The sequence below is a fragment of the Pleurodeles waltl genome, chromosome 1_1 (genome assembly GCF_031143425.1).
Source record: "Pleurodeles waltl isolate 20211129_DDA chromosome 1_1, aPleWal1.hap1.20221129, whole genome shotgun sequence".
Lineage (NCBI taxonomy): Eukaryota > Metazoa > Chordata > Amphibia > Caudata > Salamandridae > Pleurodeles > Pleurodeles waltl.
The window spans coordinates 309264227-309288888 of record NC_090436.1 but is presented as its reverse complement, the minus strand read 5'-3'; the positions used below and the strand labels follow the sequence as shown (position 1 = coordinate 309288888).

Genomic DNA, 24662 nt, shown 5'->3' with positions numbered 1-24662 from the left:
CCTATATAAGATACCAGTCATTAAAGCATTCATGGAGGGCCTTAGGAGAATTATATCACCAAGAACACCACCTGTTCCTTCATGGAACCTAAATGTTGTCCTAACTAGACTTATGGGTCCACCTTTTGAACCCATGCACTCCTGCGACATACAGTTCCTAACCTGGAAGGTGGCATTTCTCATCGCCATTACTTCCCTAAGAAGAGTAAGCGAGATTCAGGCGTTTACAATACAGGAACCTTTTATACAACTACACAAGAATAAGGTCGTCCTAAGGACCAATCCTAAATTTTTGCCAAAGGTTATTTCACCGTTCCATCTAAATCAAACAGTGGAACTTCCAGTGTTCTTTCCACAGCCAGATACCGTAGCTGAAAGGGCACTACATACATTAGATGTCAAAAGAGCATTGATGTATTACATTGACAGAACAAAAAACATCAGAAAGACTAAACAACTATTTATTGCATTTCAAAAACCTCATGCAGGAAACCCAATATCAAAACAAGGTATAGCCAGATGGATAGTTAAATGCATCCAAATCTGCTACCTTAAAGCTAAACGACAGCTGCCCATTACACCAAGGGCACACTCAACCAGAAAGAAAGGTGCTACCATGGCCTTTCTAGGAAACATCCCAATGCAAGAAATATGTAAGGCAGCCACATGGTCTACGCCTCACACATTCACCAAGCACTACTGTGTAGACGTGTTATCCGCACAACAAGCCACAGTAGGTCAAGCCGTATTAAGAACATTATTTCAGACTACTTCCACTCCTACAGGCTGATCCACCGCTTTTGGGGAGATAACTGCTTACTAGTCTATGCAAAACATGCGTATCTACAGCGACAGATGCCATCGAACTGAAAATGTCACTTACCCAGTGTACATCTGTTCGTGGCATCAGTCGCAGTAGATTCGCATGTGCCCACCCACCTCCCCGGGAGCCTGTAGCAGTTTGGAAGTTACCTTCAATTATTTATATATGTATCATCTCAACCTTAAATAGGTGCATACTTAGTCACTCCATTGCATGGGCACTATTACTACAATTCAACTCCTACCTCACCCTCTGCGGGGAAAAACAATCGAAGATGGAGTCGACGCCCATGCGCAATGGAGACAAAAGGAGGAGTCACTCGGTCCCGTGACTCGAAAGACTTCTTCGAAGAAAAACAACTTGTAACACTCCGGCCCAACACCAGATGGCGAGCTATTGCAAAACATGCGAATCTACTGCGACTGATGCCACGAACAGATGTACACTGGGTAAGTGACATTTTCATTCTTGAGTATGCAATGACGTATGTTCTAAAAGTGTCTCACAAGTATAAACACTTCACGGCATTGGTCTAGATGAGAAGAGAGTCTGTGATGAAAGTCGGCTAGTTTTTACATAGTTTCTTAGAAACCTGTGTTGCATGAAAGAATGTTCAAACCTCTGTCAAGTAGAACGATTTTCATAGCAAAATAAAGTTTCAGGGAAAAAATATCGAATGTAATTCAAAATGTTTTTTTTTTTTGCAGTACTCCAAAAAAGTACCAGAAAAGCAGCGGCATCCCTCTCACGTGACAGTAAGGTGAAGGTAAGGCAGCGGGAACAACAAGAACACAAAAGTTTAAGTCCATCTGTCAGAAAGAGGTCCTGTTTGACTTTTTTTGGCAGAAGAGATAAATGCTCAAAACGGTACAGAACTTCAGACTACCGGCCATTAATGTACCCTGCTCTATGAAACGGGCAACCGAGTTGAAGAGCCCTTTTCAGCATCGCGGCCACCCATGAATTGCCCTTTTGTATTTAGCTAAAGATTGTTGTGTCCTAGTAACTAAGGTTTCGATCTCCCCCTTCTTTACTTTTTTTCCTCTGTATTTTTGTAGCCTATATTTCCCAACATATGTGACAATATTCAATTATAATACAACATAATACCCAAGGTGTATTATATCTGCTAATGTTTATTCAGGCACTATTTTTCTATAATTATTACCGATTAAACGTTAAGGCAGGCTAAGCTTGTGCAACTATATTGAAATGTTTTAATACCCAAAGCAGTTTTCGTAAAACCACCTTTATGTAAGGTTACACTGAGTCTTGAATGTGCTATATAAAATATCAAATGAATAAGTTGATATTTGCTTTTGTATTTCCTTCCTTTCCAATTTGCTCATTTTCGGCATGTCGGAGATACCATATGCAGTATTTTTTTAAGTGATGTGGGCCATTCTACAGTGTGCGGCAATGAAGTTCGTTTAGAATGTAGTTGTGGTCTGACTTCATTGCTCCTGGGACGAGTCAAACTGCAGCATGTATTATAGCTTTAAGATGAGCTAGTCGGGCTAGTATTGTATTTGAAACTGGCTTTTTCCACAGAATGATAGGGATGCTAATATAAAATTGTGTTGTAGTCATTCCTAGTGAGAACCAGGGCAATCTTGTGATGCAGCGGCATCTTTGGTAGCATCCTTTAGACCATGAACAAGTAAGTGTAAGAATGCAAGGCCAACCCTACTGGTCAACAGAGCGATCCCCAATGTGCATTAAGCTATGGAGTAATTTGGGTGGGTCCTGATCTAGCAACAAGACTTGCTTTGGATGCATTTATAATCAACTAAGTGTTCTGTATTCACAACTCAGTGATGGTCCACATCACCACACTAATTCCTCAGTCCCTCAATTGCAGATGTTAACAAGCCAAATCATAATCACTGCTGTACCTGTTTAGGATCTGGGCTAGAGGTGTCATGTTAATGTTGTCAAAAATAAGAAATGGTGTAGAACCCTGGAACATGTTAGCGATTTAGTAGTTTTGAAAGTAGATCCACCACCACCACATTTGACTTGGTGGATGAACATTAAGAGGAATAATTTAAAAAAAGGAATTGCAGTTCCTTTAGTCTACAGAAGTGGTTGAAGCAGTGAAAGAAGATGATATGGTTTCCTTCTCAAATGTCACATAGGCAGATAAAAGAATCAAGATACAAGTCTGACTCTGGTCCTGTCAGTAAGGAATTTGTTCCTAATATTCAGGTATGATGATTCTGTTCCCTGCTGGATCCAGAAACGTTATGTGAAGTTAACAAAGGTGTTCTGAGATTTCAGACTGTCACTGTGGTTTTCAAGATCTTTGTCATTCATTGGAGGCTAGGGGCAGGCCAGTAGTTTACCAACGTCAATGATTCAGCGTTGTGTTTTTAGTGGTCGTGTTATGAAGATACATTACATTTTCCTGGACAAAAGGGAGTCATTTACACACCTTGTATTGAATGTTGTAACAGTGAACTAAACCCTCTTGATAATTTTAGCAATGAAACAGTGGGTAGATGGTCACCCACTGAGAAATAGCTATTTACATAAGATGATGAGCCATTGGTGCGACTTGGTAAAATGCCTCAGTGGTTCATTTGCTAGTGGCACTATAATGCCATGAGGTTGTCAACCCAGTTGTTTCGAAGCCATAGTGGGGCCTGTAAATTCCTAATGTGCTGCAAAGTTATTTAAAAACTGTCTCAGTGATGCAGTTCTGAAAGTAATCTTTCTTCAAGTGGTCTGTTGGTATCTAGGATCAAGGATTCAGTAGCCCATGCATGATTTATCCCATTGGAGGATGTGAAAGAAACATTTAGACATACTTTTGGTGCATTTGGCATTTCTCCCTTTAAGAGTGCTACTTTTTAACTGTTAGTTGTAGCAGCCTTCAACATAAATGATAGTTCATCATATTTAGTCAGGACTGGTGGCAAGCACAGATTCTGTGCTACAACCCAGGTGGAATCGTAGCTTTTGGTCATTAAACAGAGGAATCCTCTAGGAATTTAGGTAGATGGATAGCAACCAAATTTTATTGTAGCATGCCCAGTGTACAATAAGCCAGTAGTTAACCACATCTCTTGGGTCATGTTTGGCCTTCTTTAAGAGTGGAGAAACAGCCTGGTATCCACTAGCAATAACCACTGTTTGCTGGTGTTTAGCAAAGTGAGACTCTGTTTTCCTCCCACGGGTGAGATACCTCAACACGATCACCACAATTCCCATAGTAAACTTGTGCGGCCTTGAGGTAAAGGTAAAAACGTTTGTGCTCAGGCTTTAGGCTGCTTTTAATGTTATTGTATATCACATAGACCTTAAGGCAAAAGCAAGTGAAGAACTTCCGTCAAAAAGCCTGAAATGCAGCTTCCCTGATGGCCCAAGTTTGAATGAGAAAATATTTCAGTCTGAAGATTAACTGCATGCGTCGCTATGCACCTCTTTAAAATGGCTACTGAGAAAATTAGATTTGGCACCATCCATCTTTTGTATATTTTCAGCTCGATTTTTTATGATTTCTTATCAGGTGTGTAGTATGACCTTATGGTTGTATTCGTGTATTTTTCAGGGTCTTCAGTCCACTTTTCTTTTCACACATTTACTGCCACCTATTACCTTGATTCCAAACGCTTGTAACTATTTGCAAAACGCTGGAGCAGAGGAATATATTCAAAAACGAGATTACACAATTCGGTTGCCTGGGGAGACACAGTTGGGGTGGTTCAGTAGGGAAGGCCCGGCGCTGCCTGGCAAGATTTTTACTGCAGTATTTATTACCGGCATATTTTGTTATAGTGGTAAAGCTGGGACTAGATGTAATGTCTGAGAAACGTTATTCTACAGATCACATGTACTAGTTGGGTTGGTACTGTCAGCTCACGCCTGTAAAATGACCTACCTTGTTGTGGGTGCTGTTTTTTTTTTTTTTTTTTTTTTTTAGTAGTCCGCGCTTACTGAATTGATCAAGTTTCTAAGATCTCCCATATCTGCCGATAAGAGAATGTCAGAGGGCGGTTGTAAAAACCTACGTATTTCCTGCATTGTATAGTAGGCGGGTTGCGTAGCTGCACCCTGAAATCACTGGGCTCAGGTGCCATTTAAATAGATTTGAAGTGGCGTGGACGAGGCAGGCGCGTGCTCCTCTCCTGTGACAGAGGCAGCATGCTGCAGACGGGCCGGCTTGTAGTAGGTGCCCGCCCCCGTAGTCTGCAGCTTCTATCACTGCACTGGAGAGAGGAAGAGAAATCAGGAGGCGGGTTCTCTTGCACTCTACGGTAGAAACAGGGGAGAGAGGCAGAGAAGACGGACCCTTTCACTGTACGGTTGAAACGATGGAAAGCGAGCCAGGCGAGTGCCGTTTCACTCTCACGGTATGTGAGAATCGGGGGCGAGAGACGGGGGAGTGTGCCTTTACTCTGTCACAGTGTGGTAGAAGCACGAGGGAAGGTGAAGGGTGGCCCTTCATTGCCACCATATTTCAGAAGTAGAAGAGTGCGAGGAAGCGTGCGTGCGTGCACCACAGCGGTCACTATTTGTCTTGTAACCAACTGGCTTTTTGTTAGGGGGTCTTGTGTTTTGTCTGGTTGCTGCACGGGCTGGGTTTGGTCCGTGTTTACATTTTAATAAAACCATGTTGATTGTAAAGAGCCGAAACTATTAGGCCAACAGACCCTATTCCAGCGAGAGACTTTCGATTTTTGAAGGCAAAAATGGTTTTATGTTGGTTTTCACAAATTGCCTCTGTTTCAGGAGAGGTGGAGTCATTTCTCCGATTATATATTTTTTAATAGCCCCCTCTTAAAATCTAGCCAAAATGTTGGCATGCATGTTCATCCTACTAATGCTTCTTTTCCTACTCGTGTGGCGCCTTCCTCCACTCGACTCAGCACCCCCCACCCCGGGGCAAAACATAGTTGCAGTGTCTGTGTATTTTCCATTTCCCACCAATGACCAGCTTTGATTCGTCGACTAGATTATTTACCCCGCGTGGAAGCCGCTCTGTAGGAGAGCTGCTAGCCGCAGAGAGGTGTGATATTGTAGACATGGACAGCTCCGTTCGGTTTCTCAATCGCTGAGGGCGGACTAGGGGGTGTGAAACTAATGTGGAGGGAAGAGCTTTTTCCAGTTACGTAATTATGGCCTTTCTGCCGTTTTAGTACATAAAATAAAAAATAAGCAAAACACATACTACACGTTACTGCTGCCGATGCAAAAAAAAAATGTTCTTCTTTCGGACACAAACGGTGGACCACTCTCTTCTGAGTTTCCTTGCGTTGTACTCTACTTTTTTGCACGTTATCTTGTTTATAGTTGTAGAATATTTATAGCGCTGTGTATGTCGTTCTTTAAAAAAAAAAAAAAATCGATCTGTATGTAGGAAGATTGGTATATGACTGCAAACCAATATGTTGCAGCCTGTTTTGGACATTTTTGTATGATTTGGCTTTATTTATGCCTTGGTGCAATGTTATAAATACCGTGAATTTCTGTGTGATTCATTGTATGGTATGCCTCGGTGCTCGCCAATACAGCTAATGCTTTGATATATTATATTGACCCTTCCTATGTTGACCAAGCTGGAACAAGCGTTTGCAGTGCAATGGGTCTCGCGTTTGCTTGACTTAGAGCTATTAGCGTTGTAAAGTCCTAACCGGAATTTTATTGCCACATAAAGTGAAAAGTAATAGAGTTTTACATAAGCGAGAGGATTTAAAACGCCACACCATGAGTGTGAAGGAGACACACAAAATGAAATAGAAGTTCGCTCTCAGTCCGATGTATCAGCAAATGTGCAGCAAGAGTGCGCTGCGTAGGAAATAAAAATAAAAAGTAGTCCAGAAACAGTGGTGCTGAAACCATGGAGTGTTGTATGTTTTCAGTAGTTTGCCAGTGCGCTTGAGGAGGGCTAAACACCGGAAAAGTATGTATGCCTTTCACCCATAAAATCGAGCGATTTTTAAAAGGCAAGCCCACAAACCAAATAAACTGATCGGCATGCTTGGTGCATGGTTAAAAGCCCACAGAGTGATTTCAGCAGGCAAAAGCGCTTGCGCGCTCCACCCTAAAAAACAAAGGAAATATTTTATGAAAAGCCAAATGGTTTGTTGATAGTCGATTGGGAGTGGCAGAGGTGTAGAGAGACAGAGAGAGAAAGGCAAATGAGAAAGGGTAAGTGAGAGGAAAGGGAGGTTGGGAAGACAGGAGAGGGAAAGAGCAGAGAGATGGATGGGGCTTCCAAAACTGGGGCTGGCTGAGGAGAGTTTGGGAAGAAAGAAAGGGGAGAAAGAGGGAGTGGGAAAAGAGTTGGAGAAGCAGGAATGGAGAGTTTGTGTTTGGATCTGTGTGGCGTAGAGATGCAATTAAGGCTGGTGAATGTAAAATTTCATAGCTTTCACAACGGAACGTTTTCGTACTGGGTGCGAGGATTATTCAACTCTGTTCCATTTTTTGCTACAACAGCAGTCAATTTAGCGTTAAATCACAACACCAAACAAAATTCACATGTAAATTACACGTCCTATAAACATGAAATCAGGTCTCACAAACGCTGTAGAATCCACCGACCAACATTTGCAATCCAACGTAATAGAGCACCTCATAACAGACCCATCAATTTTTCTTCATGCACGCAGCCTTCGGCACTAGGGAAATGTACAGCCACGAAGAGAGACCTATAATCACCCTGGAAGTTCCAAATCTTATATCTGTAATATCGGCATTTATTTGAATAGGTCGTGCAGGGCAAATAAATATTATTCAACTATTATATTTTATTGTTACTCTGTGTAAGTCCCAGACCTATCTTAGTTAGGACGTGTCCATTTAAATTAACCAGATTGAGTGATATGCTCTCACCAGTTTCTTGTTACTACTGTTACCCTGGCATTCATCAGTGAAACTGGACTGATCTGGGAGGATCTTGTTCAACCTTGTCACCAAAATTTTCTTGCAAATATAGTATGTACAGTAGGAAGATTGGGCTATAGGATACACGTTCCTCCCTATCTTTCCCTGTTAATGTAATCCTGTCCTCTGTCCTAGAGTGGGTGTCATTCCCTTGGGTAGTGAAGGAGTAGAGCAGTGGTTCCTAAACTTTTTAGAACTAAGCTCACTTGACCTATTGGTCGCAGCACCTCATCAAGTTAATTTTTCTTGGCGGGTGAGGGAGTATAAGACTGGCCTCGGGAGTACTTCCATTTTTGTCCCTGAAAATAATTGGGATGAAGCCGATCAAGGTATTCTAATCATAGGTGTAACAAAATCAAAATATAAGTTGTTAAATAAAAAATAAATAAAAATAAAACCTTTATGCAGGGACACCCAACTACATTCAGAAATTGCTTCCTGTGTGGAGTAGTAACTTTGCAGGTGGACGGAATGCTATCTTTTCCCTCTACAGCCCCCATTCCTTACATTATGGACAAGGCGTAATTGATTTTCTTAGAGTTGTGTCCTGTCTGTGAACAGGTGCTAGGGACTTGCCACCAGACCTTGCATCCCATCAGTGTATGTAAGCAAATAAATACTCAACCATTTATCTATCACATAATTATTAAGAGTTTGTTTTAGGTACTCAATAAGGGTTTACTACTGCATACTGGAATCTATTTAATCAAACTTATAATAACGATAGTCTGAAATAAAACCTCCATGAACTGTAAAAAGGCAAAAAAACAGAAACTTTGCGCACAGCCAGAGGAACAGTGTCACCAGGGAAACAAAGATTGGCTGTGCTGCTTTAAGTTGGAAACACATTTGAAGGACTAAGGGAAGGGCTGCTTTGCTGCTCCCAAAGACAGAATGCTTGTGTGTTGAGAACCCACTTCACCTGCGGTAGAATCCAGATTCAGCCTTCTAAGCACTGCCCACAACGTAAAGCACTGTTAATCAGCTCGGCCAAAAGTACAGCTTCGAAGACAGTGGAGTGCTCATCCAACATTCAGTGAGGGAGCACAAATAAATATATTGTGCCTGCAATCAGGAGCGTGACTGACAGGCTATATAGGTCCTCGGGTGCACTCCTGTGAAGCATGCCTAAGGTTCTGGTCCTCCATCCGAGACAGTATTTCCATAAGTTTGCTGTTCATGTTGAGGTGTTCCTGGTTGTGTCCTTCATGTTGTTAATCAAAGCAAACCCACAAGCCTGCGCTGTTCACCTCCTCCCTTCATTGTACTACAATATTTACCATGTGCCATAGGCGCTGTGATCTATGGCGAACCGCGTATCTATTTCACAGCCACACAGAAAAGTGCTGCCAGTGGAGCTCTCCACACTTGTGTTCACGTTTGGCAGCTGCTGCTGGTACCAAATCAGAGGCACATCTTACCTAACTCAGCAGTAAGACCTGATAAATGCCTACCTGGAGCTTTCTAAATTCTTCCACAGCAGATCGGACACCACAGCAGGACAGCATATGTTATAACGCCTTCCAGAAATATTTTTTAGGTTCCCGCTGGACATTTTGTGTGCACGGAAGTATGCTAGGCATAACTTGTTGTGGGGCCAAGTAAGACCTTGATTTTATGCTACTGAACATTTATTTGTGAACTAAGTCTCATGCTTTTATAACCCGTTTTAATAATGGCTGGACAGTATGTCAGGGGTGTGGAATTTATTAAAATATCTACTTGTCCAGGGGACAGGTTGCTTCTCAAATCTACTTGTCCTGTAAAAAGATCTACTTGTCCCTTTGGTGCCATGTAGTGCGGCGCCAAATAATGGCAGCAATCTCATTATGTAAGAGCTCTGATAATAGCCTCTCTGATTATGCCAGGGCTACTACCATAGTAGGGCTTGAATACTTGCAGTTTCAATTCCTACTGTAGCAATTTCCTTATTTTGCCACCTTTCTACAGATGTGCATACTGGGGCTGGAGGAAGCAGTAAGCAATAGTTCCAGGGCTGGAATGCCTTTGAGTCTGCAAACCTACTAACTTGCATGTTTTAAAGATTTTCACCAGCTTCTCTCTAATAAGAAAGGTTGGACATTTATTCCTGACAATGGCAGAATTAGAACTTCTTCCAGGGTTGGGAAGAAAGTGGCTGGAGGGAAAATGAACTTGCAAATGCTCAATAGATTTTCACATGAGCAAATCTACACATGGTATTTACCCATGCTAAAATACAGTTCACAAATATTTTATAGGGGTACGACATATACCATGGGTGCACTTTTGTGACTTTCTTTAAGAATTTGGGGCCACATGTAGGTAGGTTCAGATTTGCGACCTGCAAATTGCGAGTCGCAAATCCGAATGTAGGATGGTGTCCCTGACACCATCTGTGATTCGCAAGGGCTTCGCAAATGCCCACCTGAATAATCATGAGGTGGGTCGCAATTTGCGACCCCCTTGCGAATGGCGGCCCTCACATGGATGGTGGCCTGCTGGAGACAGCAGACCACCATGTCTGTGACTGCTTTTCAATAAAGCATTTTTTTTTTTTTTTGTAATGCAGACCACTGCCTGCTCTGAAAAAATGTTTACAGTGACATTCACAATGGGGAAGGGGTCCCATGGGGACACCTTCCCTTTTGCGAAAGTGTTAGCACCCATTTGAAATGGGTGCAAACTGCGATTGGTTTGCGCCCATGTTCGCAAAACAATCCTACATTGCATCCGAGTCGCAATTAGGAAGGGAACACCCCTTCCTAATTGCGAGTCGCAAACCCGTTTTGCGATTCGGTAACCAGGTTACCGAATCGCAAAACTGGGTTTGTGCATCACAATGTGCTTTTTGCACGTCGCAAACAGCGAAAGTCGCTGTTTGCGACATGCAAAAAGCTACCTACATGTGGGTCTTGGTCTCTAATTAGGTCTGGTGTTAACAAAGACATTTTGTTTTTATTAAACTTCTATTTCTCTCTCTTTCGGCTGGCTTTACTGTGAGTGATCGCAATCTGCTCTTCCACAAGGAGCATATTGGCATACAAAGTAGTTTTGTTCAGTGTCAGGAACTACAGTGGCAATCAGTGACGTAACGAAACTGGAGGGTGCCCCTTTGCAAAGAACATGGAGGAGCCCCCTCTCCAGACTCACTCAGGGCAGGTGCTGTGCTGAAGGGGCCCCCTGGAGGGCGGCTGCGGGGCCTTTGTTATGCCACTAGTGGTAACGTGTGCTTTTAGAGTTCAAAAACGTTTTTTGTTTTTTTTGCCAGTGTTTGTTACAATGTTGAGGGCCTGGTAGCTCCCACAACAATAAAGTGTTACAAAAGCCATGTCAAAACAAGACACGCATTGATGAAACTAAAAGACTTATAAAAATATGTCAGATCAGTTGGCTTTGTCAGTGTTTGTTTATTTTCATGCTTCCCATAATCGTGTTGAAAATGGTTACACTGATTTTCCATTAGAAATATTTTTTGGGAAATACTAGCATGCATCAAAACATATTACTAAATGACACTTCATTTGCATCTAATCAGAGAGCATTCTGGGAACATTATACTTAGCCTCATAGCCTAAACTTTTCAAACATGTGTATACACGTTTTTGTTTTTTTGTATGGAACCAACGTCAGTAGTGAAGTGTGACCTTAAAACATTTATTTACAGCACTCACCCTAATAATGAAGGCTTTCAAATAATGAACCATAAATACAAGTTCGAACAGCATTATCTTTTGGAAACACATTACCTCAACTGCAGAGAGTTCCACTCTTTGTAAACAGGCAGCCAAAGGGTTTGTGCTGCAGAGGGTTGGGCCTACTTGTCCCAAGGACAAAGTAAACATAAAAACTTGTTGCCCTTGACCCCAAACAAGATGTCCCGGGCGTCGGGCGATAGGAATTCCACATCCCTGGTATGTTTATGTGTACCACTTTAGTAATAAATGTACTTGAGCTTTCTAACCCATACCATTCTTCGAGTAGCAATACTGCTAAACTGTACTGTCCCCTGACGTAGGATCTTCCCGGCATTCACTGAGCTCAGGGGTTCTAGTGGTAACATGCAATACTTGTTACAAGGGCTGTGCAGCAGATGCAAAGTTCCCTAAGCGTGGAGACCTGGCATGATCAATGAAAATGATTTTTTGTAATCCAAAACACAACCGCTTAAGCAATTGAACAGCCTCCCAATCGGCCCACTTATTGTGCAGCATTTGGGCTGAAGCAGAAACCTTCCAAGCTGTTGGTGGTATTGAGGAATTCTGCGCTTGCAAGTATTACAAAGAAATACCACACAGTTGACCAAGACTCTTGCTATCCTGGCACTACTCTTGACCTAACGGAAAAAGATGAAAATATTTAAGATTACATGAAGCAACAAAGTGTCCCGCATCGGATATTTCTCTGTCCTCTCCTCCCCTTGCCTCTCCCATCTCCCCTTCCCTCCCATCTTCATGGAATTCTGGTGCTAGCACATTTAAATATATTTGTCAACCAGGTTAAAGGAAAAGGGGCTCATGTTAGTCTGCTATGCATCTACTTTTCATGTTTTGATAACAAAGCATTTGGGAGGGAATGTGTGCACGTTTGGGCAACACTTTGTTACTGTCTGAAACACAACATGAGAAATAATGTTCGCCCATAACGACAGAGAGTACGCGTGCAAACGGTTTGGTCGAATGTTTACGGGTTGAACTAGAACAGCAAAGGCGATTCCTTTCTAATGCACATTAATCCTATAAACTAATGCTTTTGGGGTGCCTCTGGCTAGTTTAAACGGCGCACAGATTACTAACCGCTGGAGAAGAGCAACCTAGGTAAAAGGCTCAACAAATGAGGCCACAACGTTTTTGGAGTAAAATTATCTGGACTTTATGCCATTGCAGATTTTAAGGTGTTTGGTCAACTCTCCTATTTCTTCCTTCGTGATGTGGTGATCTGGGCTCTCTACCTGCCCATGGGACAGTTTATGTAATTTGCATCCCTGTTATATACGTTTATTGGTTTTGGATTGAATGGCTCATTATCAAATAACTGTTCATGGAATGAGGTGAACTTGTCCACCTTTCTCATTTCTTTTGTTATTCGGGGGTGTGTGTGCTACCCTTAAATGTTTTGGACAGAAGGGAGCTGGCAGGTGTGTCAGGGGCCTGGCCTAGGTTCTCAGAGACAGTCTTTCAACAGACTTCTTGACGGAGGTATCTTAGAAATTAAAAAAATGCTTTGAAGTAGGATTGAGGCAGGGTGGAGTAATGAAGTGTCACCCTATGATTGAGCAGAGGTGCCTAACTGGATTAGGATTTGTTTATCCAAGGACAGTGGGACTACACCCGCACACCCATACATTCATATGGAGAATAGAGGGTTAACCTTCTGGTATGGATCCTTTATGGCTCTCATGGATGTTTGTGGACCCGTCTTGCAGGTGTGTGGCTTCCAGAAGAGGGCGGGGAGAATCTTGGATCAGAAGGCTCAGCTGCCTTAGTGCTCATGGAGTCCACATCAGCCTTTGAGACTGTCAAATACTTTCACAATTCCATCCTATTTCCCCCAAATATCTGTCAGTCTTCTGTGAAACTGCCTTTTTCTGCCAGATCCCAGTCTGTCTCCCTGCCTCCTTTTCGCTATTCTACGAAACTGATAAACTGGGGGGATCCGACAGGGCTTCTCCCTCAGTTCCACACTTTTCAACTGCTGTCTCACCTTTATTACATCTTGTACCTTCATACAGATTTGAGATAATGTCATATATGGACAATACACAAATCGTAATTTCTGTCCCTGACAACCTTGCCTTGATTCAAGATAATTTTAGACCTTGTATGTTTACAAATCTAGGCTGCATACAACAGAACTGCCTTGTATTGAATGGAGACAAAAACATAAGCTCTCATATTTGGCAACAACACGTCTATCTAGTTATCGCCCTTCTCCAGCTGAACTTGCTGTTAATCAAACTCCATCTCTCTGAGTGAGGAATCTGGGAATCATCTTTTACCACAAATTTTCTTTTGGTAGCAGCCCTGCTTTTCCCAGTGCTCAGAATGCTCCAAAACATGTCTCCCTGAACCAGCGTAGAAGACTATAATCCAGGCACTAATCTTGTTTCATCTAGATTACAGGAATTATCTTATTTCTCAAATATCTTTAATGGCTTTTTTTTGTTAAACATCAGAAGCATTGTATTCCAATTTCCACAATAGCACCTCCTTCATGAGAGTAACAAAATCAATCACATCTCAACCATACATATCATTCTAAAGGTTACATAATTGTTCCCTCAAGACAGTAACCCCTTGCTTTCTTGGAGTCGTGAATGTCGTTTGTGATCACGGGGCTCCATACGTGTCATCAATTTTGTATGGTCTCTATCCTTATTGATCTATCAGTAGGTTTTTGTATCTTGTATGGGTCTCATGTTGTCAAACATGCATCTCTGGGTCCAGGTTTCAGGACATGACGGGTGTCAGGCCTTGGTGGTCCTCTAAGTCAGCCTTATTCACCCTACTTCAATGCTCTACAGCAGTGGTTCCCAACCTGTGGTCCGGGGACCCCTTAGGGTCCTCGAAGCCTCCTCAGGTGGTCCGCGACTGCTTAGAAAATTAAATAATATTAATAGGTTAGGTCCCCAGCTTTTAGTAATGACTCATTGGGGGGTGGGGGTCCCAGATTCCAGTAATGATAACGTGGGGGCCTACGTAAGTCAAAAGGGTGGGACCCACTGCTCTACAGGAATTATCTTTATCTCGGATTATTAATGCTCCTTCATAGATCAAAGTGTGTTCAAAACTCTGCAGCTCCGTTGCTTCTCCCATGTGCTTCAGTATCAACATATTTAAAAGTTAAGAAGACATGAGTATCTCTCAAGGCAATATGCATTGTTCACTGAGCCATCTCCAACTTAAGTTTCAGATTTACTGTCCGTTGTGTTCTCTACAAGTGTCCTTAGTCAGCCTAATGGCAATTTCTTGCATTTTTCATAGCCACTCAGGCAGCAGAGCAATTTCTATTTTCGCCAGCTTTGGAGTACTCTTGTCACTTGGTTAAGGACTAGCACCAAAAACCTCTCCTAATTATTTTTATACTGCTTCTGTGTATCCTCTAGCTTGCATATTTGTTGTGCTCTATAATATTTAATTCATTAAATCATATCAAACTCATGAGTTTGTAATGTTGTACGTCTTCTTAAAGCATTCTTTTCATTCCTTATTTTGTGTTGCAATGTTGTCGGACAGATATACGTGTTTCAGGGTGAAATGTGCGTGTACCTCGCAAAATGTATTCCACTTAATGGGTCTAGTTATGGTTGCAGGGCATAAGGCATATCATTTGCTTGTTGATTTGCTCCAGAGTTGTTGAGTTGGGGGTACGTGTGTGTGTTTTTTTTTGGGGGGGGGGATATATTTGCTTGCTCACTAGCAGGGCGAAGTGGTTTAAAGTCTAGAGTCAGTGCCGCAGCTGCTTTTTAGTACATTGAGAATATGAAAAACCCTAGTGTGCAAGGTTTCTACTTTTGTTGTCAGTGGTATCAATGTACTTTCAACACTTGGAATATGGTATATGCTCTTTTACACAGAGTATATCCCCCATATGTACGGCATTTACGTTATTGTTTAGTTACTTTCAGCTTTTATGTAGGCTGCTTAACCAAAATACCTTGTATTTTTAGGGTTTTAGACACTTCAGGAGTGATACCTTGGGCATTTTAGTATAGAAGTGTTACATGCGGAAAAGGGTATTCTCGGTTTCGTCTTTATGGATTTCTTAGATCTGTTTAAGGCCTGGTGCCCATTTTGTGGTTATACTTTGTGTTAATTGATATTTTCTTGGAACATCAAGGCGGCTCAGACCAGCCTTGTAAATACTTCCTATCAAAGGAAGGCTTTCTTGCCAGTGTTTGTAGTTTGTTCGTTTGGAAGGTCAGATTTAGAGCAGAGCTGGAACTGGAACTGGAGAAAAATGTCCCCAGTAATGCATAAATTGGGGGTTGACACAGGGAAAATGGGGGCGGGACTTGAAAAGCAGTGTTTGATGGCCAACATATATACATTTATTTAAAAAAAAATCTGCCGAAGAAATTGGCAATAAGAACATATGTGACAGTAAATCTGTTCTAGATTACTTAATTGGTGCAAAGAGACTACATTTTAAAATATCTCGCAGCCTTAAGACACCTGCTGTAGAGATCATTGTGAGCCCAGCAATGTTGAGGCGATTATAGTAGCGGTCAGTTAACTTGAGTTAACCTAGTTCTGAGAGAGTTCTGTTTATGGTTCAGTCACAGTTTTGAATCATAAAGTAGTATAGAAGATTAATGTGCTTCCTGCAAAGCACATTGTTTAACACGCAGATCCCATATTTATTTTTTATTTAAATAGGTAAGTAGGCTATTGCTTTTGACACAGAGATAATTTTGTCACTACCAGTTTGCAGTGGGTTCATTTTGATACCGTGATCGGGCACATATATTTTAGGTTAGCTTAGGTGTGCAGCCTGTGTCCTTTTACCTGATAATATGCTCTGTTCTCCCTTTATTCATTTTAGAATAGCTTGCTTTTCAGTAAGGATGTTTTATTTTTCCTAATCAGCTGTCATTCTGCAAGAGCGTTGGTGTTGTTATTATGCACAACATTTCTCATCTAGTTCCTGACCCAAGATTGACAAGGAACAGTATGAGACCAACACGAGATAATGTTTGCCATTAGCGCCCCAAATGCACACACACTAAGACTTGGGCACATGTCCATGTCAAGCCTAGTTTGCAGAACAAAAACATGCTTTTCTATAAAACACCATGTTGGCCAAAAGGGGGCTAGGAGGGGTCCTTCTGACCAGTATTTCCATCTATGCTGCATGTAATTTTCAGCAAGACCTCAGCCTTGTCTCTGCAAGCCAGCTAAGGAGAGGAAGGGCAGACAATCATTCTAAGGTAATGGGGGAGTGGGTGCTCCTGTCACGGATTGAGTACAGCTAGATTGGTCTATCACCAAGGTGCTCTCCCTGGAAGCTAGATGCTAGGCATTAGATAGGAATTCTAAACACGTCCATTGCAATATGTTGGGATTGTTCATCTTTTTCCCACTAACCGTGACAATCCTAATTTTGTTATCCCTCATTATCCTAATAATTTCAGCTCCTATATTTTTATCGTAGATTGCAGACTTTTCAATAAATATATTAAAAACCACCCTGCATCTCATCATTGCCTGTGTGTGTGTGAGACCTTTTGCTAATGAGAAAAAGGGGTGAGATCTGTTCACCACAACTTTCCTGAAAGGTCGCTAGAGTATCATGCGATAGGCTGCCACAAGTCACCTTTCCATCTTAGGTGGGGTGGGGTGAGGTGCTGCTAGCAGGCCAGCAGGGTTGGGCTGTCCGCCACCAACTGACGTGGGAATCACTCAATCACCCACATGCGGTGGTGCTGCCACCCAGAATCCAGCAGTCTTGTTCAAACAATGAGAGTCCTATAAAATGGAGCTGCCAACAATGGTTAGGCACTAATTATACAGGCCCCATGAGATCTCTGTCTCACACACACAAAAGGCACCTGAAATACCATTAAATGGAGACGTCTGTGGTCTTAGGGAGAATCCTCCTCAGCTAAATAGGGAGTACCGATCTAGACTGTAGGTTGTTCATGCTTGAATCTTAAAAATTATTTCCCCCATTGGTGTTCCTTTCTATGATACCTATTGTTTAACATGGCACAACCAGTAAATATCCAAGAAAACTGTAGTCAACAAGGGTGTAGAACTCCTGTAGCCTGATGCCCGCAACATATGGTTTGAAGTCAAGGACAACAAGTTTCCAGATTTATTTCGTGCTTGGGACAAGTAGGCCCAAATCCCTGCAGCACAAACCCTTAGAATGCCAAATTACAGTATTACAGGTAATTTCTGTGTATCTATGTTAATGCTGATTGAACTTGTATTTATGGTTCATTAATGCAAAACCTTTATTATTAGGGTGAGTGTTCTAAATAAATGGTGTAAGCTCGGACTGCACGACTGACTGGTTCCAGTAAAAAAAAAAAAGTGTTCACCATTTGTGAAGTTTAACAATATTGCGCTATGTAAAACACTTCCAGAACCCTCTCTGGTTAAATGCAAATATTTGCAAAATGTTGACAGCAAGATTGTCGATTCTTTGCTTTCAAAATAAAATGTTCACAAAAAAATGCAGGGATTTAAAAAAATAAAAAAAAGTTTGACTAAAATGTGAAATTTTATGTACCATTTCTTTGAAGCATCATTTAGTAAAATGTGTTGCTGTATGGTAGCATTTAAAAAAAAATCTATATATTCATAATGGAAAGCCAGTGTAACCAGTTTCAACAAGATTATGGGAAACGTGAAAATAAACCTGCATTAGCAAAGCCAATAGGTCTGGTATTTTTGGTCAGACCTTTGATTTTGTCAGTTTGTGTCTTGTTTTAACATAGCTTTTATAAAGCTTTATTGTTGTGGAAGCTGCTGGGGATCCAATATTTGAACAAACATTGGCAAAAAGCAAAAATATTTTTTGGCCTCAGATAGCACAGTTTGCCATAGTAGTTCATGGTACTGAACAAAACTACTCAAATCATAAAGAAAGTCACAAAAGTGTACCCATGACCTGTATCTACAACATTAGTGCAGATTTATGTATTACATGAATTCTCAATGATTTACAGAAGTAGACCAGGAAATCGTACTCCTGGAATTCATTTGTAAACTATATTTTAGCACAAGCAAATATACATGTGTAGATTTGCTCATGCGAAAATCTGTTGAGCTTTCACTTTTCCTCCAACCACTTTCTTCCCAACTCTGAAAGAACTTTTACTTCTGAACCTTGTCAGGAGTAAATTTCCAAAGTTTCTCGGAAAAGATTAGAGAAGAACTGGTGAAAACCTTTAAAACACAAGTTAGTCGGTTTGCACAGACTCAAAAGGGCATTTCAACCCTGGAGCTATTGCTTACTGCTACCTTCAGCCCCTGTTTGTAGATCTGCAGATAGGTGGCAAAATAAGAAAATTGCTAGTATTTAAACCCTACTACGGTGTTAGCCCTGACATAATCAGAGAGGCTGTTATCAGAGCTCTTATACACTGAGATTGCTGCCTTAATTTTTCGCCACACTACATGGCACCAAAGGGACAAGGAGACTTTTTTACAGGACAGGTAGATTTATGAAGCAACCTGTCCCATAGACAAGTAGATATTTTATTAAATTCCACACCCCTGTGACAAAAACAGTCAGAGTTTATTTTAGCTAATGGCTTAACAAATGAGGGCAGGGAGGTTACATTTGTTGTAGAAGCTCACAATGCATACAGAACAGTAATATTTTATTCTTGGCTCACCTTTCCTGAACTAATTGCAGACTCCAACACATTCCACACATACAGAAACACAAACGTCCTACAACAGTACAGCGCATATCAATATTTAGAAATACCTCTAAATTATCAAGAACACCCTAATTGGTTTGATGGCGCCCTTCCACATGTACTACAACCTGTTAATTTGGGGCCCGTAAGTAATGATGGACCTACGTAGCCTATATTTACCACTTATACACCACATCCCAATGTGCAGGCTATGCAAATTGCTGATGTGCGCACATTATACAATGAGTTAGTAGCAGTATATAGACGCTTAATACAATTTGTAATGCAGGCCTTAAATATTGCCCCAGTGAGGCCTGCTCCAGCTATTAACCAATTGGACGTTACAGGAATAAATCCACAAGCAATTGTCCATTATGGGTAAGGCACCCGCTGAGTGGGGAAAGATTCCGTTCTGTGTTGTGCAAAAAACTAACCAGCTGGAAGCAGTATTTCCCCATATGGGACCCCAAGGTATAAGTGGGCGTCAGAGTGTGTGATGGGTGGGTATATGAGTGGGTGTGTAAGTGGCTGTATGGGTCTCAGTGGTGTCTCTGTATATGTGTGCAAGTGGGTGTGTAAGTGACTCTGGATCTATAAGTGGGTGTGTACATGGTTGTGTGTGGTCCTCTGAGTGAATGTATCAATGACTGGATGTGTGAGTGACTGGATGTGTGAGTGGGTGTTTGAGTGGCTGTGTGGGGGTGTGAGTGCGTCTGAGAGTGGGTGTATGTTTTTTTTTTAAATTGGCGTCTGCATCCGTGGATCTGTCGTGGATTCACACAGGGTTCTGTGCTGCGTGCTACAGTGGATCATGGAGAGTTTCTTGTCCGTGAGGAGACCCTTCCATCAGTCCCAGGCGGTCAGGGCCCCTCTACCCTGACCCCTTCTTTCACTTTTCAGTTTTATATCCCTTTTCACCCCCCTGAGACTGAGTCCTGATACACAAAATGCCGTCCGCAACTTACCTCTTAGGTTGCGGTCAGCCAATCACAGCATTGTTGTTGGTGCATGCATCCACCACGTTGGACCTGCACTTCTAGAAATCTTTTACCTTTAATAACTCAAACTGCTGAATAGACTTGCACCAAATTACAAAAAACACTCTTTCTAGGCTAACAGCTAGCATTCTGCCAAATTTGGTGTAATTCCTTTCAGCTGTTTGGACTATAGTTGTGTCTAAAATCCCTGTGGGCAATTGCATGGGGAAAACGTGTTTTGGGATCCCCCATTTTTCTTGGCCCCTGCTTTGTGAATCACCCTGAGAACAGGGACTGGAACACTAGGTTTTAAAAAATCTCATGAAGATCCGCCAAACTGCGCCTAAGTTAATAGCAAAACAAAACAAACACTTTTCCTATGGAAACTAGGTCCTAACTTTAACTACCTACTAGCATTTGCCAGTAAGTAATATATACACATATTACTACTGTAATATTGTGCCACTCCAGCCGCAGTATTACAGCTATGGATTGGTAGATTACCATCCAAGCTAAACTGAAGAGGTGTAGCTTTTTCCAAGCACAAGTGAGGACCTATTCCAAGTCAAAACAGTACCCTTTCTGGACAAAACTAAACCTCTCTGAAGAGCTGTAATGACAGCAAAACACATCAAGGGTTCTTTTTATTCATTACAAGTTAGCTTGGGTAGTATTTTACACATCCAGAGCTGTAATACTGTGCCTAGAGTAGTAAAAGGAATTTTATCTTTTTACAGCTTGGCATGGATGGCACTAGCTAATCCTATGCTTAAAGACGACGGTGTATAGATGGCAAAATACTTTGTCCCTTTCCAGCTCGGCTTGGATAGCACTGTGCTAATCTTATGCTTAAAAACTTTGCTAGAAAGACATTTGAGGTGAGCAAATTTTGAGTGTCGCTGGTGTTGTAAGGTGCTCTATATAGGAGCTGATCTCCACCTAAACTTGGAAACTACCCACAGTTCTCTGCTTCTTTTTTGAAAATGTGTGCTGCACTCTAATCCTGAAAGGCTATTGTTGTATGTGTGTGTGTATATGTATATGTGTGTGTGTGTGTGTGTGTATATATATATATATATATATATATATATATATATATATATATATATATATATGTATGTGTGTGTGTGTATATGTACACACACACACACAAAAAAAAACAAAGTTTACAGGGACGTTTTAGTTAGGCTGTGAATTTGCTCGCACAAAACCAGAGAAATTCGGCAGCTATAGTTAGTTATTTCAAGTAACTGTACCTCGCGGTCTAAAGTAACTGTAACTAGCGCCCCTGCAATGCTCAGTTTTTTCTTCAATAATTTCATTTCTAATTTTTCATTGATATTTTTATTGATGTTATAGAAGTTGTCATAAGTGCTGTAATATCTGAGGTAATTAGCAGTGCATGGCGAGGGCTCCAGTTAGAGTTACCTTAGGCCGCGAGTTACAGCTACTTGAAGTAACTCTAGCTGTAACTGCTGAATTTCCTAGGTTTTGTGCAAGTAAATTCAGAACCAAACTATAACCGCCCTGTAACTTTTGTTTTTTGTTTTTTTTTTCCAGTGAATTTCTAAGGTTTTTTAAAAATTCTATTTCCTAACTATATTATCCCTGTAACCTTTGTTTTTTTTTCTGTGTGTGTGTATATATGTGTGTGTATGTGTGTATATATATATATATATTTTTTTAATTCAGGGTAGTCACCACTGGATAGTTATTGTTAGGTCAGCTGTTCCATAGGAAAAGCACTGTTTGTATTTCTAATAACTTAAGCCCCATTTGATGAATCTCCATGAAACTTTTAAAAAAAGGTGCTACTGTTTCACTAGTTGGTTCATGGAAAGTTTCAGGATGATCCATCAAACATGGGCTGAGAAAGAGGGGGGGGGGACAAAATGCAAAATCCCAATGCATTTTCCATAGATTTCTTTAAGAAGGGCTACAGCAGAAACTTGGTATGCATATGGTTATTTTTGGGATTAATGTAAATCAGTTCAGTAGTTTTTGAGAAATTAAGGTGAAAAAAAAAAATAGATCTGGACAATTCGGTCCATGAGAGGCTTGAGAGACTCTAGCGGGGGGCACCTATTCGGAAATAGAGTGTTCCGATTGGCTTAGGGAGCTTTTTTTCCCCTAGGGCCAATTCGCTCCCACAGAAGCGAGTGCTGTGATTGGTTACCAGCAGCATCAGAAAAACGTTGCGAGTAGCCATAACAGGACTCTGGGACTAAGTCCCCTGTTCTGATCTTTTAAAAATAAGAGTTATTAGGGGACAGTGTAAGGATACCCTGCCCCCCTGGAAGTGACCCAAAGGGACCCCTCCTGGGGCAAAACCAAAAAAAATCAACAAAAATGTTTGTGGTCCCGCAGGATCAAACCCTCCCCCTCCACCCCCCAAATGGCTGTCATTAATTAGAGGCCCCGTGGAGCCCATCTTCAGGGCTGAAATGTGCACAGAAGGGAAAGGGGCAGAGTGGAACCCCCCCCCCCCTCCTCCCACCTCTCCCCCCCTAGCCTCCAGAGGCCCCTGGGACGACGTCCCCCAGGGCTGATTTTAATAATGAAGGTTAGAGGGGCTGCACTGCCCCTCTCCCTGAGCCAATACAGCCCCCTGAGCCCATCGCCTGGGCCAACAGTTTCTCAGAAAAGGGATTAGACCATGTAGCCCCCCCTCCCCAAGCTGCTAAATGCCCCAGGGACCTCATTCATTGGGGCTCCTAAATCTGTAAAAGGGAAGGAGGTCACATGCCCCCACCCCCCACCTGAACCTTCTATGGTCCTTGGGAGCCCACCTCCATGACCCACTCGAATACTGGGTCCTGGGGAGCCCACCTAGGGATCCAGTGGTTTCCCTGCCCACACTTGCGCAGGCAGAAAAACGTGTTTACTCCTGCCTGGTGGCAGCATTTTTTTAATCAAACATAGTCTGCTCCCAGAAGGTGGGGGCTTTAAAAATGCTCCTGCCGGCTGGAAGCAGACTTAAGATCTGTTTCCCTGCCCGCAGATCAAAATATTGGCCCCGCCTGGAGGGAGGAGCATAAGTAGCTGCTCCGTGCGGGCAAGAGCAATACCAGCTCCTGCTGCATTCAGGGAGAGGGCTGGGTCCTTGAGTGTGTAGTATGTGCCCTGGATGTGTACCAGGACATCCATCTTTCAGTAACGCATGCCCTGGGGGGTGGGTCCCCGGGGCTGTTACCGCTCGGGGGGGGGGTGTTCTGTCAGTAATAGGAACAGCTTTTGTCATTTTACCCGAAAATAGGCACAGAACTTAGGCGCTGTATAGTTTTAAGGCTCTGTATAAGAAACCGGGTTCACAAGTTTGTTGTGCACTACTGTAGAAGTGGGGTGGTTCCTATGATGTATCCTTACTCATAACAGCATTTTCAACTTCTGCTGGCAAAAGTTGTAGCTTTTCTTGAAATATAATACATGGTATTACCACAAAGACAAGGCGCAGAAATACAATTATTTGACAGACCTAAGAATGAAACTACGCATATCTATTTGTTGGAGTATAACTGCTGTTGGAATAAGAGCAATAATTGGCAAAGCCAATAGGTTTTGCCTATGCAAGATCTATTGGCTTTGTTCATGTTTTTTTTAACCATGTTGCACAGCAGTGCTGACCACTTCGTAGCCCCCCCCCTTTTTTTCTTTCTTTTTTTTTCTTTGCTTTTAGCCATGCTTCACAGAGCTTGGGCTTCTGTACTTCATGGGTAAAATACCTTGACAAAGCCAGCAGCTCTCCCGTAGCGAGACCTATTGGCTTTACCAAAACCTGTTATTGGAAGTACACACAGACAAGCAAATAGCTCAACACGGGCACATCATATTCCACCAGACTTGTACAAGGAAAATCCTCTGCTATCCTCGTTTAAAAAAAAAAAAAATCCTCCCCTAGTGCCCAGAGCTACACTGCTCACTTTTCCCCGGTCCTAAAACTCCTTAAGCATTCTTTCTCAAGGCAGCCACCAATAGATGAAAGGGAGGAAAAACAAGAGAGACAATGGGAGAGAGGGCAAAGAAAAGCAAGGTAGGGCCCCCTGGGTGGATGCTTGGTTGAAAGACGGAGAAAAGTAATATCCCTAAAAATAACCATTATATTATCGGTCAGACGCCTGCAGCTTTCCTCAAAACCCTAAACAAATGTAGAATATTAAGCAGAATCGAGTAGTGCAAGGATCTGTGTCAACTGTAAAATTGTGCAAGAAACTAATAAAATACATCAGCCTATATGTCAGTCAAAAAAGCAAACGCAAATGTTTGGACTGTGTTCGGGGAAAATACATCTATCTTGTAGTTTCCTCATAGTACAGCATTTAGAGTTTTGCAGGGTTCCTCGCTGTTTTAATGCAGAGCTATACATGTTTCTTAGGATGCGTCTGAAGTTACAGTAGCCTACCATTGTCTAGGCTCGCCATTGCCTGAAATAGCAGGATCCTTCTCCCCTCCACTCGAAGTCTGAATAGAATCTAGGGAACGTGGACTCTGTTCTTCTTTTTTTTTTTTTTTATAGCATTTGGATCCTTTTTTTATTAATATGTGCTAAATCGACAACATAACTTAATTCCTAAAAATGTGCCACGTATTTTCATTTTTATAACATAATTCCCCCACGTTT

At 41.9% G+C, this 24662-nt stretch overlaps 1 protein-coding gene across 6 annotated transcripts in view; it reads left to right on the top strand.

Annotated features, from left to right (window-relative positions):
• Positions 1-24662, top strand: part of IL6ST (interleukin 6 cytokine family signal transducer) — a 477893-nt gene that overhangs the window by 58509 nt on the left and 394722 nt on the right. For all 6 annotated transcript variants that reach the window (XM_069222264.1, XM_069222292.1, XM_069222274.1 and 3 more), the window contains exon 2: positions 1531-1589. The gene's annotated coding sequence lies outside the window, so the exon portion shown is untranslated. The remainder of the gene's footprint in view (positions 1-1530; positions 1590-24662) is intronic.